Here is a 6,586-nt window from a genome sequence, read left to right as displayed (position 1 = left end):
AATGAAAGCATGAAATTTGCATTAATTGGCGCCATACTTTTATTAATATTAATTGGGATGACCTCGCTTTGTTCATTTTTGCCAAAAGCCGCGGGAAGTGCGAAGCTTTTTTGCATATGTATAGACACTCAGAGAAAAAAAATGAGAGAAGTACAAAAAATTGAATTACTAATGGGTGATAAATTAGGCAACTCAATATTGTCATTTTTTGCGACATTCTATGCTCAAGGCACGTAGAAAGGGAACAAAGTTCTTCTCTGCTCTTTAATGCGAAAAGCTTCCTTCGGAGGGATTGAAAAAAAAGCTCCAAAAGCTCAGAAATTTTTAATAATTTCCTGGAGAATTTTATCATAAAAGAACAAAACATTCCATTTGTTCAATTCATTCTCAATCACCTAAACAAATTCTCTAAATTAACAGACAAACAACAACCGCATATCATCCACCCACCTTGACCCAGCTGCGCGTACAAAACATTTTCTTATGTATTGAAAAAAAAAATGTAAATATACATGAAAAAATCGTGGCGTGCATAACAAACTCATGAGAGAACACGAAAGCTTCACATGATATATTTCCTGATTCTTTTTTCAAGCGTCTTTCAGTGTTTGGTTTTGTGTGTTCTTGAGACGAATTTAAATAAAAAGCAAAACACGATTTTCAGAGAGAGATTCCTCAATTAATTCTATTTTTAAGCATTGTACCTCTCCACCTTGAATATCAAGTGTAGTAAATCAAGCTCAAGAGGGATGTTTCACAGCACACACATGTATGTGAGGGGCTCATTTTATTGGGCTTGAGGGGATCCAACTATATATAGCGAAAGGGGCACCACCGACGTGTTAGATGGAGGTACGAAATGAGTCTCTGTGTGTGCCATGGGTCGTTCAATAAACAAACTACCCCAAGGGTGTTGTTTATTCTAATGAATGACACCCCCTGAAATTGCTTTAGGGGGTGATTAAGTCATTTACTTCGCTCTTATCACTGATGAACACGCTGGACGTCGAACTTTCTCGGCACGGGATTGAATTTTAAGTATTCCCCCATCGAACATCAAACACAAAATCACCTTTCACGGCTTTTTCCATTTCATTCCCTATTTTAATATTTATACACGATTTTCCATTGGGGGTTGAACCTTTGTTATATATTGAAAAAAAGACCGTTAAAGGATATTCGCGGATATTTTTTTATATTCTTCACAGCAAATATTGCTATAAATATCGCAGCAAATCTCTTTATATTTCCCAAAACCCACAAACAAAAATGGTAAAAAGGGTGCTTTGGGTGAAAAATCAACCCCTTGCAATCTCTCCGTGTTTACCTACCGGAATATGGTGCCGTCGCCCCAATGGAAAATGCCGGGGGTTGCAAACGATGCACTGGAGATTTGAGTATGGAAATGAAAGGCTTAGGCGCAAGTCATAAATTTGGCGGTGCGAAAATATGCAAGAGCCACCGATGAAAGGATTTAATCTCACCCAAAAGACCCAGAAAGATCCAATTTATGAGCACAATACGACCCCTTTTTCCCTATATGCGACGGGGTGGACGAATAGAATTTATTGACTCGGTGTGTGCATATCAATTCCCATAAGAAATCACCAAAATCTCCCAAAAGTGGATGGACTTTCAGTGGCCAATACGTAACGCTCTAAGCTAGAGTTATGGTCCGCAATGGGGTTAGAGGAGCTTTAGAAGAAAACTCTGTGAGTTACACGAATTATGGCGGATTTCTTGCAGAGTTTTCTCAGCAATGCGACATTTGTTCCATGGCCGGAACATGTGGAGATGAGGTTATCAAAATTTCACAATATGGGATGCTGAAAGATTTAAGAAAAGAACGCAAAGGTTGTATTGTAAAAAGGAAATTTTGGAAAGTTTTAAAAATTAGGTGGTTTCAATAAAATTCTGTTGACAATTTTTTTTGTTTTTAATTAATTCTAGATCTAGAATTGTTCTATAAAATTCCAGATTTGTGTACAAATGTAGAAACTCAGCTTAGAATTTTCCAAGGAAAACTTAAAAAAAAATTAAACTTCTTCTCTAGATCCGAAGGTTCAGAGAATTTTTAAAAATTCACAATCCTTGCTAGAAAAATTCTAGATCCTAACAGTAAGTCTAGAAATATTTACGAATTATTTATTTAGGAAAAACAAAAACTTAAGAAAAATTTTAGAATTTCTAACCTACTCAATAAGAACTTTTAAAATTTTTAATCTGATTAATAAGTATTGAGTTCTAGAAAATTCAGGAAAAAAATTAGAAATCTCTGAACTAGAAATTCTGGTGATAGCTGCGAACTCCAGATTTTCAGAATCAGGTTTCTTAGAAGTCTAGAAGGAAAAGCTCTAGAAATTTATTATATCCGAAAAAACTGTCCTTCCTTGAAGGAAGAATTACAGCTAGAAGCCTATGAAAAATTCTAGAATAAGAAATTCTTCCTAGAATTCTTTAAAGCCAAAGAACTAGAAACAAGCAAAATGTAAAAATACAAGAATTCTAACACCAAAAGCCTTTAAATACTCATAAAATTCCCCCCAGAAAGCTCCAATAAATCAGTAGGAGCCATTTTCAATGAAACTTCTTGCTAATTTTGAAATTTGCACCATTTATAATTTATTTGATGTTCTTGCAAAGTAGCAGAAAGTTTCGGGAAACTTTCGCATAGTCATAGATTTCGCTTGAATGTGAATTTTCACCCGATGTTCCCCGCATGAAAAGAGTGTCCCCAAAGCAATTTCTCCCGACGGCGGGATGCTAATACGAACATATTATCCCCAGAAGCTTGCCACCCCCTCCGCCATCCCCTACCCCATGCGAATTTAACTTTTATTCAAATGCAAAAGTCCCCAACATGACTCTGGGGAAATAGTTTAGAGGAGAATGCACATCGTTTTCATTCAACGTGGAATAAATTTGCTCTAACGGCCGTTTGGGCGTGTTTGAAATGGTCGTTATCTTACCGAAACTTTCCGAAGTATTCCATTTTCACGAGAAAAGTTTAATAACTATCAAATTTCAAATATAAACGCCTCCCCCTCATTCCAGCCGGTGTGGTTGGGGTGAAAGAATTTCCTTTTTGCGCTCCTTCACTTTGTTTCGTTCTCCAGGAAAACGTGCTGCAGCAAGCAGTGTGTGGGCAAAACTTTAGGGCAACGCGGTGAGAACATGAAGATAATGAGCTTTGATGGCACTGCAATCGGGTTGGGGGGGTTGGCACAAGGGGGGTAGTGAGAGAGCTTTTGATTTATGCGCCAAGCACACACACTCACTCACGCTCCAGAGCTACTCGAATGCTCGTGCTAGCCCAGCCCTGATTTACGCTGTGTTAAATATAAAAGCCCATGGCGGGTGCCCAATTTACGATCGGCGCATATCGATGTTCGTAAATAAAAGCAGAAATTGCAATTACACACCAACAGATGCACCACGCGCAACAACAACAAAAAAACAGCCCCAATGGGCCACAAGTGCAAAAAAAAAGCGCACATACATATTGCAACTATAGATGAAAAATGTAAAACTCTGAATTTATGCTTATGAACAAGATAAACAAACGCCAATCCAATATATTTGTGTGCGCTCAACAACAAAATAGCGGCCACAATAAATTCATGAGCCTCCCAACCATGGAGTTCTCCAGCAGTTTTTTTTTCTACATTCTGCACTTGCTGCTGATGAATTAAAATATTGGTTGCACCAAGGAAAACAATGTTGAGGGAATTTAATGAGTATGAAATGTGGTGGCAAAAGTTCTGGGACATTTGTGATGATAAACTTTAATAGTTTGTTTTGATTTTAAAAATTGAATAAGGTTGAAACTAATGTTGACACAAATTTACCTAATTGCGACTCAAAAAAAGACTACTTTTCAGACTCAGCTTTTGCCTAATGGTGACTCAATTTTTAACTAATGTAGACTCAGCCTTTACATTATGATGACTCAATTTTTAACCTATCTGTACTACAAAATACCTAATGTAGCCGCGAGTTTTAACTTAAGGAGAATTAATTGAATAAACTTAAAAAATCTTTAAAATCTTTTAAGATTTCTTTACATTCAGATGTTTTTTTTTAATTTTCAACTAATAAAAACTTTTCATATCTTTAGAACAAATTTATGGAATTATGAATTTAAGAAACATTATATTTTATTTTTCGAAAAGCTCAGAAAAAGGCCTTGAACGCTTAAAAGAAAAAAAAATAGTTTAATATATTTGATAAGATGATAAAATACATTTGTGAGCTGAATTTTATTCATTTTATGAATAATTTGATATTTTTTGGGTTAAATAGTAGATTTTCTAATCTCTAGAATAATTTACAAAATTCAGAACCTTAGTGTAATTTTAGTTTTTTTTTTCAAGTAGAAAAAAATTAACGATCGTGATGATTTATGTAAAGGAGATTCGTTGGAAAAGCGATCGGAAAAGTTTTATTTTTTTAAGATCAGAAAAAGTGGAGAGAACTTAAAAAAATAAAAAATAATTTTCAGTTAATTTCAAATATAAGAATCTCCTAATTCTATCAATATTTCATCCGAAATTCAACGTAATTATTTACAAGAATAAATTTCAACAAAATCTCAAATGTTTCAAACCTTAATTGCCTCATAATTGTTTATCAATTCCAAATGAAATAAAATGTACTTTATCAAGAAAAGAAATAAAAGCTTCAAAATAACCCAAAGGGATAATCAATTAATGCTTCATTAGCACTCAATATTTAGCTACTTCTACAATTCTGCATAATACAAGGAATTGGTGCAAGAAAAGAGCTCGCGATGGAACCCCCTCAGGTGAGCTTTAGTGGTCGTCGAACCCTCTCCTCATGCGTCTCTCTCTCGAAAATGCCATCGCAACATTTTACTAAGCCAAAGTGGGCGTCTTGAAAAATCTCCTCTCTTGGAGCACAATCTGTCCAGCCAAGAGTGATATTTATGGTTGGTATCGAATGATTCAAGGGAGCAATTAGCGTCTTATCGATGATACTGTTTTGCTTTTAGTCGCACTCAATTTATCCTCCGTGGTTTGTGTGGGGTGATCGTGGCACTCGGAATGGCAATTAAAGCTGTTGCGCGGGAATTTTCTTGCATTTGCACCCAAAGGAAGATTCACGAGCCTCACGGCTGGTGATAGGATTTCATTTGCCACACGGCATCCGATTGAGTCATTATTTTTGCCAAAGAGAATTGCATTTTTGCCATGATGGTCTGCATTTTAGAGGTGCGGCGTCGAGGGAGTTCTTTTTGAGATTTAAAGTCGTGCACTGTCCCAATGAGAGACTGGAAATGGCTGGAAATCCAACACTAATAACTTAACTATACAGGACCGGCGTGCAAAATGTGTGGCAAAAGTGTCTGTGCAAGAGCACTGCGACACACCGCGTGGAATTATGATGGAAAATTGAAATTTATTGGACATTGTCACGCTGTTGGAAAAGTTCTACGCGATCTCGCGCGAGCAATTTACGCGCGGGCCCCCTTTCGGAGACCAGGAAGGCAAGAAAGGCAGAAAAGACGGCTTCTGGGGGCCACGGGGGAGTTGAGGTGTCTGCGCGGAGGGACAAGAAGCAAGAGAGCCCAGGAGACACGCCAGAATCTATAATTAAATCATGCATCTCATGCTGTAAATTTCTTTAACACACTACGAGGCCATACAGAAATGGAAATGCTCACGGCGCGGAATTGTAAATTAAATTTAAAACACGTTGATATAAATCTCCAACTGCTCAATATATACATTGATTGGGTGAAATGTTTCAATTAGCTAAAGCAAGACTTTCTATTGCCTGCGTGAGCTATTTTCTATTATATCATTCACTTTTATTAACTGAGATTTTATTTAAAGATATTATTTATTGAGTTTTGCAGGCAAACTGTATCATTAAAGTCTTGGGAAAAAGACTTTTTTTTAATCATCTTTAAGGTCTTAGCTAAATTCTTCAATTTTCAATGATTTCTGCTGGAAAGAATTCAATAGAGAATATTAAAGAACTTTTGTTAGAATTTAAAGTAAATGATAACTTAAAGATTTCAACAAAAGCATAATAAATTTAATTTAAAAAATAATTAAAGACACACAACGGTCAAACGCCCTCCCTAATGAATGTAATCAATAACTTCTCATTAAAATCCTCATTTTAATTCCTTCATTTCTCAACTGGATGAATTTCCACCGAAAAGGGGTTGCAAAGCCATCACGCAAGAGGGGGTGATGCGGCCACAATCAGGGGCCAAACGGGCCAAACATTGACAATCTCATAAATAAGATGGCAACCCTTTTGCCATGGCACACCTCGAGAGCTATATAGAGAGAGACCCAACCTCCCCTACCACGTCATAGCGCATCCCACGCTTTAATCACGTCACTCAGCGGGTTCCAAAAATACAAAGGGGGTGGGTACCCACCCACACGACCTCCGCATGTGCCCACCACACTCATAAATTCCCATACCGGGGATGGGCCTCACAGAGGCGACACACAATATATATATCACAGAGGCGAGCTTTCACGGAGATGAAACTTCCCTCGTTCTGTTTGTCTCATTATCAGAATATTTCAACCCTTGTACGATATGG

The sequence above is a fragment of the Lutzomyia longipalpis genome, chromosome 1 (genome assembly GCF_024334085.1).
Source record: "Lutzomyia longipalpis isolate SR_M1_2022 chromosome 1, ASM2433408v1".
Classification (NCBI taxonomy): domain Eukaryota; kingdom Metazoa; phylum Arthropoda; class Insecta; order Diptera; family Psychodidae; genus Lutzomyia; species Lutzomyia longipalpis.
This window is presented reverse-complemented; position numbering follows the sequence as displayed.